Here is a 12,737-nt window from a genome sequence, read left to right as displayed (position 1 = left end):
TGTGTGTGTGTGTGTGTGTGTGCGCGCCCATGCACACACAGAGACATAGCACACAACTGAAAGCCAAATGAAATTCAACAAATTTACCATTTTTAGGGTTAAATTGTGGAAAAAGAAAAAACTACTGACATGCCTTTCCATTTGAACTATTTAGATACTGCAAAATTTTCTTCCTACCGGTGGGAAATTAAACTAACAATTCTAAGTTAATGACTTGAGGGTAAACAGTTCCTTCTTTTATAAAATGAATTGGGTTTACCAAGACTTGCGTTTAAGTGAATTTCTCCTGTCCCTTTAAATCAAGTAAAGGCATGATTTCAGTGAATTCCTAGGCTTCATGAGAAGCTTCAAAAGAAATACGATTTTTTGCCCTACAGTTGCACATTAACTCCACATCTCCCCAACACCTGTTATGCACAGATGCAGGGAAGCATCCACCCTTAATGTTGTTTTCACAGGTGATATCAGAAAAATAAGAAGAGTGCAATAAATTATTCCTAAAGCTGAATGTTTTCAATGTGAAGATTTTATTCCTTAGTCTGTCTCCTTCCTACTATTTTAGGATCAAGATGGTCCTTTCTTTCTTTTTTTTTTTTTGCGGTACACGGGCCTCTCACTGTTGTGGCCTCTCCCGTTGCGGAGCACAGGCTCCGGACGCGCAGTCTCAGCGGCCATGGCTCACGGGCCCAGCCGCTCCGCGGCATGTGGGATCTTCCCGGACCGGGGCACGAACCCGTGTCCCCTGCATCGGCAGGCGGACTATCAACCACTGCGCCACCAGGGAAGCCCCAGTCCTTTCTTTTATAAGAACTGTAGTGATAGATGTTAGGTTTTTAAAAACATCCTTCCTTGGCAAAATGAAAACTTGGTAGCCCTAAGCCAATCCCCCCAATTTTGTTTTGGTAGTTTCTTGGTCCAGACAAACTACATTTGAGAACCACTTGTCTACAGCACCCTCTGAACCAAGGAATTCAGGGTCAGGTGTCCAGTTATCACTAGTTCTCATCTACTTATCACAATTGTGACCAGACAGCCTTGGGGGCAACAAACAACCTACAGAAAATTTAAGTCTAATTTTAGTCAATATTCAGGGGAGTGGGGAATGAAAAATTTTATGGTTTATAAATTTGTGGTCTGTAAGTTCCTGGTCACTCTGGAACTTTATCCTCCATCCACAGGCCCCTCGCTGCACCCTATCCACCCCTTATCCTCAAAGTTATCGCCTCCCAGTTTTGAAATCAGCTTCAGGGTGCTGCGCCCACCTTTGCTCTTCCCACCACTAATCTGGGAACCCCAAATCAAGACACTTCACCCTCCTGGGATTTTGAGAAGTCAGCCCTACAGCACCCAAGGCTTTTGAGAATGATTCACAGCGTTTTGTCAGCTAAAATCCCACTGAAATAAACGCCCAAGGCTAGCTTCTCACTGCTGCAGCATCTCACCCAACCCAGGTGATTCTAAAATCCATCCGCCCAGAAAAGTCCCCCTGAGGCTGGCTTGGGAAGCCAAAGCTGAGGAGGGTCACTTGCCCCTCCAGAGCCTCCAAACGGATAACAATGGCAAGAAAATCAGCTAGGATAAGTCATGACAGGCTTTCAACTATTAACAAGACTTTTTCAACCAAGAATACATTAATATGTTACCGTAAAGTTAAAATTCCTTATTTTCCAGGGATTATAACTACTTTTAATTGAAAACTGTGTGCTACTTAAATTTTTCTTTATTTAGGTTTTCCCCAAAATGATTTTTTTTTTTTTTTTTTTGGTACGTGGGCCTCTCACTGTTGTGGCCTCTCCCGTTGCGGAGCACACAGGCTCCGGACATGCAAGCTCAGCGGCCATGGCTCGCGGGCCCAGCCGCTCCACGGCATCTGGGATCTTCCCAGACCGGGGCACGAACCCGTGTCCCCTGCATCGGCAGGCGGACTCTCAACCACTGCGCCACCAGGGAAGCCCCCAAAATGAATTTTTTTAAAAAAACCATTCCAGTAAAAAAAAAAAAATCCATAAACACTAAATATTTTAATATCTTTATTTACCTTGTCTCTAGCTGAGCTAACCAGTGACCTATATTTGTTGTGAAGAGTTAATTTCCTAGAATAAACATGCACATAAACATACAAATGTGACAATATTTTGAGTTATATGAAGCTAATAAAGGTAACATTTATTGGGCCAGCCACTGGGCCACTGGGCACTTTACTTGGATTACCCCAGTTAGTCCTTACAACAGATCTATAAAGCAGGTATTATTCCTAATCCCATTTTATAGATGAGGTTATAAATGAGGAACTTCATTACTGTAATTTAATCTTCAATAACCCAAAATTTGAGTTCAGTGTTTACTCTGGCTATAGAAAGGTTGAATAAGCATATTAGAAATAAAACAGCATTGTAGAAGGCATAGTTAACCTCCCAGAAGGTCCTACATCTTAAGACATACTGAAAAGCAGATGCTAATTGCAAGTCTTCCAACAGGAACTGTTTGGGAAGGTTCTGTCTGAAACTATACTATGTTAAAGCACTTTAAAATTCAGACTTTCACTAGTTAAGAGTGAGTTTTCTCTCACTGTTACCCCAACAATTAGTCCTAATTAGTAAGGTCTCTATATATGATACAGTACAGTGGATGTCCACTGTCACTCTCCCCATGTCCATTTCCCTCCTCCCTCAACAGTACTCACAGCTCTGCTTCCCCCACCCTGGTGCTTTGAGGAAAGCTACACTCACCAGTGTAGAGATAGGCCAATCAGGAAAATCTCCCATCCCTGCCAATCAACAAGAAGGTGTTCACCTAGCCAATATGACTGGCTAAACAATGAGCACATGACTCAGTTCAAGCCAATGAAATGCAGGGTTGGTTTGCTGGGGAGGGGCTTCTGGGAAAGACACTTTCTCAGTCTTTTCAAGAGTTACGGCAAGGGATGTTTCTTTCTTTCCGGCCAGAGGGATGTGCAACAATAAGCCCAGGAACTTCTGTGGCCATTCTGCCTACAGGAGAGAGGCCAGCCTGAGGATGGACTGATACCATGGAAGAGCGGCAGAGAGATGGGAAGAAACTGGACTCCTGATGACAAGTTGAGCTGTTGTCTCACATGCACCCTGTAGTCCGTCCCATCCCTGCTTTTTGCTAGTACAAGCCACTTAATTAATTCCCTGTGCTGTGGGAACCCCTTTAAGTTCAGTTTTATGATATTCACAACCCCCAAGTAATCCAAACTGATAAATTGGAAATAAGCACTCATCCACAGCTTTTTCCTAGCACTTGCTCAGATTCTGCTTGGTCCTGTTTCAAGTGGTTTTGTGCTGTTTTTCTTGAGAAAATATAATGGGCTTTCAATAAACACTTTCATGAATTCATGAGCGGCCTTGGGCAAGTCACTTGATCTCCTTGGGTCTTTTCAACTATAAGAAGGATGAAGTTTGATTAGAGGGTTTCTGGTGCTCCTTCCAGCCCTCACAGCCAATGGTTCTATGGAGCTGACCCAATATTGCAAGTTTCACACTCAAACAAACGAAAAACCCTCTTTTGGTCCTAAAGTAGAAACAACCCTTTTAATATATTCCAAGCGATCTGCACCTCTTGGTCGGTCAGATATTTTCCATTTGTGCCCTGATACCCATCCCCGATGTGTCTCCACTCAGCTTGCGCGCCTAGAGGTTCTGATCTCTGCACAGCTTCAATATGCTCCCTGCCTCCTGGCTTCTGGCTGAGTATGCCTAATGGGAGGCACCGTCAGGAGACGGGAGAACTGACAGGGAGTTCAATGAGGATATCCATTTTCTTGGCTCTTTCCCGGCCATGTTGCTGTAGGTTGACTGCCTCCTACCAGAGACTGCCTTTCTGTACAGCTTCTGATAAACAATCCCTCCCTCTTCTTTTCAGGCCCAGGTATGGGAACAGCTTCCTGACATTGCTAACCCTGGGATGCTTCAACATCCCGTGCTGGTTTCTCTTAACCCTGCTGATGCCACTACAAGCAGTTCCTTCAGTAGAGACTCTTGGACTACTCCATTTGAGTGAACCATCTGTTTCCTACTGGAACCCCAAGACACAGTGGCTTAAGAATTAAATCAAAATCAGGCACAATAAAAAAGAAACAGAAGCAATCAACTGTGAGTCTCACAGAAGAAACAGGAAAAGTGTGGAACTTGCCAAGAAACAAACCTGCACACACTGAAAGAATCAAATTAGACACCACCACCCTCCTTCCCCACCGTCACTAAGAATTTGTGGGAGTCATCTTTTGTGAGAACAGGGTTTAAAACTGAAAAAAAAAAAATTCTCTTTATACACAAACCTATTGACCCTCCAGACAGCTTCTGTGTGAGATCTGGCAGAAGAATCATAGCTATGTGACCATTTTCTAGAGGGACAAACTGAGCCTGGAAAGAGAACACAGGGCCAGAACTGACAAAAACATTAGAAATGCCCCAGGGCCAGTTCAAAGGCTCCTTGGTCCAGGAATCTGCCTCTGACAGGCTCTGTGAAATTTCTCACAGTGGCCTTCTATACCAATTCTCCAGAGATGTTTAATTCTCACTTATAAAAGCTACCATCCATGAACATCTTTTGGATCCTTCACTATCTGCAACAACTCTGCAAAGCCAAGAGAGATGAGACAGGATGCCCTCAGCCCCATGCCAAGTGATGCTGAATTCCAATACGTGAAACCACAAGCGCTGACCGTTTCCCAGACACCTATGGATGTCCAGGCCCAGAGCAGCCAACCTCCCCTCTGTGGGGCATTTTCCACACGACATGGATCAAAGAAACGATTTTATGACCCCTTCATCATAAAGCATTCAAACACCCAGAATGTCGGAGAAGCTACCTGTTTCACGATTAAGAGGCTTAATCTCTCAGGGTCGTCCTGCTTCCGTGTCTTCCTCTTTCAGCATCCTCCAGAGCCGGGGCCTGTAGGGGTGACCCAGAAAGCACATTCAGGATATCTGGCTTCAACATGGGGACAGATCATATATCAATCAGGGAGGGACTAGACAGGCAGCCAAGGATGGAGCCCTGAAGAACCCAGCAGTGGATGGACCTGCCTGGGAGGAGGGCCCTGAAAAGTCCCTGAGGGTGGAGAGGACTTAGGAGAGAAAGACACTCACTTCCAGTCTTCTAGTCACTCAGGCCCCAAACCAGGAGTCATTGTGACTCCCCTGTTTCCTTCACACCCCACGTCCAATCCATCAGCAAATGATGCCCGCTTTATCTGCAAAATGTATCCACCTCCACTGCTACCACTTTGGTCCAAGCAGCCTCTCTCATTAGAATACTGCAATAACCTCCTAGCTGGTCCCCCTACCTCCATCCTTGCCTGTCTATAATCCATGTATCATGCAGGTTGAACTGTGTTATGGGTCAAACTGTGTCTCCCCGCAGTTCCTATGTTGAAGTCCTAACCCCAGGACCTCAGAATATGAACCTATTTGGAAATAGGGTTGAAGCTGATGTAACTAACTATTAAGATGAGCTCATACATCATACATTGAGTAGGGTGGGTCCCTAATCCAATATGACTGGTGTTCTTATAAAAAGGGAAAATTTGGACACAGACACCTACACAGGGAGAGCACCATGTGAAGACTGGACTCACGCTGCCCCAAGCAAAGAAACTACCAGAGCTAAGAGAGAGCTCTGGAACAGATCCTTCCCTAGCACTTTCAGAGGGATCGTGGCCCTGCAGACACCTTGGTCTTGGACTTTTGGCCTCCAGAACTGTGAGATGGTAAATTTTTATTGTTTAAGCCACCATGCTCCCCACACCAGCCTAAAAATCACTCTTCTGCTCAAAACATTCCTATAGCATCTTACATCTCTCAGAGTAAAAGACAAAGTCCTTGAAATGTCCTACATGGCTCCATGACCTGCCCCAGCCTCTTCTCTGACCTCTTCTCCTACTCTGCCCTTCTTCAATTTCCTACAGCCACAATGGCTTCCTCAAGCATCCCAAGCAGGCTCCTGCCTCAGGGCCTTTGCACGTGCTCTTCCCTCTGCCTGGAACACTGTTCCACTAGGCTTCCTTCACTTCCTTCAGGTTTCTGCGATAATATCACCTTCTCAGTGAGACCCTCCTGACAACCCCAGCAGCCTTCCCTGTTGTATTTTTCTTTGTAGTGCTCATCACCACCTGACATTTGTTTATATTTTTATCCCTCTTTCCTCACACTAGACTAGGAACTCCCTGAAAGCAGGGACATGGAATTATGGTATGCCCCAGAGCCCAGCACATAGTAGGTGCTTACGTAATAGTGGCTGAGAGATTTATTTGCGGACTGAAAGAAGCCAAGAGAAAAAGTTGCAAGAAGGAGGAAGTTGTCCACGGTGTCAAAAGTAGCAAAGGGTCCAGAAAGATAAGGACCGAAGTGTCCATTGGGTGTGGTAATATGGAGGCCACAGGTGACCTGAGAGGGGACAGCTCATGTGGAAGCAGGAGCCCCTCACAGCAAACCCAGCAGGTCCCTCCCCTGCGCCAGTCACACCTCCCACGGGCAGAAGCCAACCTGAGCGGGCTGCCTCAGCGAAGGAGCAAAACCCGAGGGCAGATTCTTTCCAGGCGTCTCGTGAGGGAAGGAGAAGAGAGAATGAGAAAAAGAGGGGGTGAAGATTTGAGGAAAGACTACAGCAGAATGACTGGAGCGGGTGACGTCCCGAAGCTGCACGGGCACCCGGGTGCAGGAGGAAGGTTCCATCTGGCCAGGAAGAGGAGGAGGGGTGTGTCCTCCTCTGAGTGGAAGGAAACCATGCTGGGATGAGCCCCGATGGGGATAACTGCACGAGGCGGGGAGGCGAGAACCTGAGTGAGCTCACTGCTGAGCGAGGGGACCTTGTCAGTAATCAGTGAAGGAAGGAGATCTCCTGAGTGACGAAGGGAAGACAGGGAGGGGGGCTGGATGAAGTGGGGACCGTGGGAAACATCCTGCAGGGTCAGCCCTGAAACCGAGTACCTCCTCGAATTCTGTGCCCCACGTACCTCCTCGCCTTGTGAAGTGCGAACCCTGACGGGAGAGAGAGCCAGCCGCTGGCCAGCATCACTGAGGGCTCAGCTGACACAAGAGGCCGTGGGCTCAGACACACACAATCCACGTGGCTATGCGTTTCTGGGACAGGACCTTGGCAGCGTGGATTTAGGAGAAGGGTCTTCCTCCAACTGAAGAATTCCAAGACCCCAAACAGCTCCATCCCTTTTTGTCAGGGCTGCATCACTCACCCAGGCCCCCAGATTCAGCCCTTTGAGCCCCTCTGGGTCCTCACTCTCCACTCCCCTGATTCCTCCCAGTCAGTCACAAATCCTGCCTATTACACTTGTGTGCTGGGTGCGACCCAAGCTAAAACCCTCACACACCAGTCCTGTGAGGTGTTCTGAGTGTCTATTTACAGTTGATAAAACTGAGTTTTGATGAAGTCACCTGCTCAAGGTCACACAGGTAGCAAGTGGCAGAGCTGGGGTCTGAAATCTTCCATCTCTCTTTCCTCTTGTCCATATTCATGCCACCACCCTGGTCCAAGGCCTCAACGTTTCATTCCTAAAATTCAATGTGATGAATGTCTTCTAACTCACCTCCCAGCATTCCCCTGTTACAGGGCACACATCCGAATGAAGCTTCTTACAACACTGTTTTGTTTTCCTGTTCCAATAAAACTTTATTTACAAAAATAGGCACCAGGCCATAGTTGGCCTGTAAGTCACAGTTTTCCAACCACTGATTTATAGTCTTCATGGAATTACGAAAAATTTTGTCCATTATTTGTTCAAATATTTTTCCCTCTCCCCTTTCTCTCTCACTGGGATTTCAATCACACATACGTTAGACCACTTAATGTTGTCCCACAAGTTGTCAATGCTATGTTTTTGTTTTAAATATCTCTGTGCTTCTTTTCGGATAGTTTCTGTTGCTATGTCTTCAAGCTGGCGTCTAATCTGCTTTAATCTCATGCAGTGTGTTTTTTATTTCGAATCTTTCAGCTCTAAAAGTTCCATTGGAATCTTCTACTTCTCTTTTACGATCTCCTCTCCTTGTTGAACATGTGGAGTGTATTTATAATAGTTCACAGCACTGTTTTTACCTATCCCCGTCCCATGCAATTGGAAGGGCTCCTTCTTCAATCTTGCTTCCCACATGCACACTCCACTGCACCCCATCCAGAATGCTCCTCCCCTTTCCATGCACCCCTCACGGCCCAATGCCAGGACATTCCTCCCCACCCCATCCCCATAGCTCCACACCTCTGAGCGCCCTGCTCACGCCCCCGCTTGCTGAGCAATCCCTGCTCGTCTGAGTTCACTGCACTTAGCTTCTCTTGGCAAGTGTTCCACTTGCTAAGTTTCCGTGTAGATGGCACACCCCCTGAAGGTAATTAATATATGCGTTGAATGCTTGGAATTGCCCACTGCTCAACACAGAGTCTACAATGGTAAATGTTACTTGATCTACAAAACAATTCTGATGAAACACAGACGATATACTTCTAGAAGTTTTTCAGAAAATACAAAAGAACTGGGATGGTAACTGGAAGGGACGTAGGGCCTTCTTGAAGTTTTGGAAGTGTAACTATTCTTCCTTTGCAGGAGCACCCAGAGTCTGACACCCTATAACAGCCACTGTAATAAGAGGGAGGGTGGCTGGATGTAGCTCTCCCTTCCTTCCTGCTCCTACATACTCAAGGTCTTGGGATCCCTCCTTAGGTACAGGCTTTCACACACAGAGATATCCTATCTTCCTCCCTCTTTAAAGGAAGAGCTTAAAATGTGAGCAGTCCAAGTCTGGCTGAGTGGAGCTCATGGTGACTAGCAGAACGGCAGAAGGAAGAGAAAGGATACTCCATTTCTGGGAAGCTGGGAGTTGGCTCTAACCAACTTTGACTGTCAGCCAGGGACCATACAATTCTGGGATTCTTGGGGTCACAGAAGGAGGATGGTTGAGAATGGTGAAAGTCAACAAGGCACTCAAGGGTCATCAAATCACACCCCATGCAGACAGAATGGGCAGCACCTGAATAACAAGGGTCTGGGAGGAATCTATGGAGGGGAAGGTGATGCTGCCCACCAGATGCCCAATAGGAAATCAAGATCTCCCCAAGCCAGTGCAACCAAAGGCACAGTGTGGTCCTCGTGACACAGTGGAAATACCAAGACCTCTGGAGTCAAGCCTGGGATCATATCCTGACCTCATCACCCAGTGGCTGTCCAAACTTAGGCCGGTCACTTCCCCTCTCTGAGCCTGGCTCTGCGTGAGCTAATGCGAGGCCTAAATAAAACAAGAGATGTAGGAAAACATCCAGCGCAGTGTCTGGCCTTATATAAGGCGCCCAGTACGTGTGGCTCCCCTCCCTCCTTCAGATCTCACGACTCTCAACCCTCCTTAAGAGGAGCACGTGCAGAAGCTACAGAGCATCTCCCAGGGGGAAGGTCTGCAAAGAAGGATGGCCAAAGTCAGCTAAAGGGAGGAGGGCAAAAGGGCCGCCCCATGGCCACAAAGAGAGAAGCATTGGACCTCTGTAAATGCCAGGGTTTCAAAACACACAAAGCTTCAAGCCTCAGACCAGACCCAAACAGGAAGTTTGTGACAAACTTAGAAAACATGCAGGCACAACTGCAGGAGGCTGACACCACTCCGAAAAGATGAAAATGAGCACTCCTGGGGGTGCGAGGCAGCGTGGAATAAAAGGAGTGTGCTTGGCCGACATTCCAAACACATACAGCTCCTCCCGGTGTCAGGAGCACCTGCCCTGTGCTCCTCTCCTCACCCCACGCACGTGGGCCAATCCCATGTGGCTGCCCTGGTTTTCTGGTTTCCACATGGAGCCTGTCAACACCTCCCCACTCTCTGTCCCTCCCCTCCCTCCCCAGGCATCAAGGGCAGCAGACATTTTGAACAGCTCTCAGGGGCCTGGGGGACTCAGGTGTGTGAGATCATTTTTCAGCTGGGAGAACTTAGCACAGAAAGAGGCAGTGATGTGCGGAGATCCCACAGGGCTCTCGACCAATGTCTTGTTGATCCCAGTGTATGTTTCACGAGGCCCCCTGGTGCTCCACAATGGGGTCTCCAGGCTGCCATGTTTTCTCCTCTGAAATCCTGCCTGGGACTAACATTTTCATTTCTACTGTTCACACTGGTATGGGGCACCATAACCTCAGTTCACTTACTTGTGACGGCAGGGAAATACAGACATGCCTAACCTCCATGATTTGTGTCCCCAACTGGAGTGAAAACTAGAAGGTTCCTTCCCCTTTTTTCTTAATCTCCTAGCACGTGTGGACTGAGCCTTGATACCAGGCTGCAATGTTTGGTGGGTGTGCTCCAGAAAATACTTGGTAAATTAATAAACAATATCAATGCCATTTCTACTACCCTACCCCCCACCAGACTGTGTCCCACTGGTCCTGAACCACCCTCCGCAGGTGGGTCCCTGGTTCCACCCCTCCCAGGTGAACCACCCAACTGTAAACTCAGTCCCCTGATTATCAGCCTCAGTGCCCGCCCCTCCTCGGCACCTCCGGCAGTGGTTTCCCCACCTCCCCAAGTTAGGTTCCTTTTTAAAAAAATGACTCATTTAGGAAGAGACAAAACCCAAAACTTCAATGGTGAAGATAAAACAGCACTGAGTCTCTTTAAACACCTCCTACTCCATGTAGAATTTAGATCCGATAAAGACTCCCTAAACTGGACCGCCTAATTTGGAACTTTACAGTATACCCAATTCTTCTAGCAAAAAACATTTCCAGTAACGTCTTCTCTCTGAACTTTTCAGGGTCTTCCTTAAGAATGCAGGTGGCCTCAAGCCTGCAGTCAGTACCTTTTTTAAAATGTGGGAATGAGAAATTAAAGTCCACACTTGCAAGTCCTGGGTCAAAAATTAATTATTTCATGTTTTACTCCATTTATGATTCTGACTTACTGGACAAAGGACATTGACATTATACCACTGGCCTAATGAGAATTATGGGGAGTTTTTTTTGTTTTTGTTTTTTTGTAAAAAGTAAAATTTCTTCATATGTAAGAAGTTTACAACATTTTGTGCACGGTATTTGAAAGGAACAAAACTGTATGATATGATACACAGAATCATAACATTTTAGGGCTCAAACGTGCAATTAGGACGATCCTAATCCAGGGGTTCTCAACGTTGGCTGCATTAAAAAATCCCCAGGCTCCACCCCCAGAGGTTTGGATACATTTGGACTGTAGCGGGGTTCTGGCATTGGTTTCTTTCCTTTTTTTTTAATAAGTTTCCTGGTGATTTTAATGTGCATCCAGGGTTGAGGACCACTGATCTACTGCAGATAAGAAAACGGGGAGGTCTAAAGAAATTAAGGTGCAGCCCAAGACCACACAGCCAGACACAAAACCAGAACCAAATGTGACATTTACAACTCGCCGTCCAGATCAACAGTCTCGTTCAGATTTTCAATATTCACTGAATTGTTAAAACCTTATTTATTTATTTATTTATTTTGCGGTACGCAGGCCTCACTGTTGTGGCCTCTCCCGTTGCGGCGCACGGGCTCCGGATGCGCAGGCTCAGCGGCCATAGCTCACGGGCCCAGCCGCTCCGCGGCACGTGGGATCTTCCCGGACCGGGGCACGAACCCACGTCCCCTGCATCGGCAGGCGGACTCTCAACCACTGCGCCACCAGGGAAGCCCTTTTTTTTTTTAACTTGGAGGACCAACACAGAGTTGCCGACTTTTTGTTGTGTCAAGCAAGGGTATTTTTATAAATATCTATCAATTACTGTCACTGCTTCCTGTCAAGTCTCATGTTAATGTGCACACCTGCCACCCTCTCCACCCCAACCCTGCCTAGGAGGTAAGATTGGACCATATCTGGCCCCTGCCCACAGTCTCACTCACCTCTACTCACCCTGCCCCTCACCAACACCCACAGGACAAATCCAAACTAAACCCAGGCCTCCAAAATTCTCCATCTCCCCGTTTCCTGAACGTCCACAATACGGATTTCTGAAAGTCCCTTCCCTGACCACAAACTACTTCCTAGTCCCTCCAAACCCACCCTTGGCCTTTCTCCTAACCAACACATGACACCTAATATTTGTACAAGTCACAGCATCCAATATTTACAATTTGTTCTTCCACACACATGATCCCTTCCAAATTTCTCCCTAATCAAAGATGTATAGGAAACTTTTTTTTAATTGGAGTATAGTTGCTGTACAATATTATATAAGTTACAGGTGTGAAATATAGTGATTCACAATCTTTAAAGGTTATACTCCATTTATAGTTATTATAAAATATTGGCTATATCCCCTGTGTTGTACAATATATCCTTGCAGCTTATTTTATACCTAGTAGAGTGTACCTCTTACTCCCCTACCCCTATCTTGCCCATCCCACCTTCCTTCTCCTCACTGGTAACCCCTAGTTTGTTGTTATCTGTACATCTGCTTCCTTTTTGTTATATTCACTAGCTTGTTATATGTTTTTAGATTCTACATATAAGTGATATCATACAGTATTTGTCTTTGTCTGACTTACTTCACTGAGCATAATGCCTTCCAAGATTTACTGGAAACTTCTAAAGAGGGCTACCTCTGAGGAGTAGAATTAGGGGATGGGGTGAGGAGGTGGGAAGGAGGGGTTCTCTTTATACCCTTCAGTTTGAGTTTTGGGCAAGCATATATTTTTTAAATGGGACAAAAATCACACATACAGGGACGTCCCTGGTGACACAGTGGTTAAGAATCCGCCTGCCAATGCAGGGGACACG

General features: G+C 46.6%; 1 protein-coding gene across 18 annotated transcripts in view; it reads right to left on the bottom strand.

The window, feature by feature from the left end:
* TRERF1 (transcriptional regulating factor 1) overlaps window positions 1-12,737 on the bottom strand; it is a 295,497-nt gene that overhangs the window by 113,611 nt on the left and 169,149 nt on the right. For 16 of the 18 annotated variants that reach the window (XM_067752932.1, XM_067752930.1, XM_067752927.1 and 13 more), the window contains one exon: window positions 4,835-4,917. The exons of the other annotated variants lie outside the window; for them this stretch is intronic. The gene's annotated coding sequence lies outside the window, so the exon portion shown is untranslated. The remainder of the gene's footprint in view (window positions 1-4,834; window positions 4,918-12,737) is intronic. 18 annotated transcript variants of the gene reach the window in all.

Source organism: Pseudorca crassidens, chromosome 10 (genome assembly GCF_039906515.1).
Source record: "Pseudorca crassidens isolate mPseCra1 chromosome 10, mPseCra1.hap1, whole genome shotgun sequence".
Taxonomy (NCBI): Eukaryota; Metazoa; Chordata; class Mammalia; order Artiodactyla; family Delphinidae; genus Pseudorca; species Pseudorca crassidens.
The sequence above is the reverse complement of the archived record's forward strand: the minus strand, read 5'-3'. Positions and strand labels throughout refer to the sequence as shown.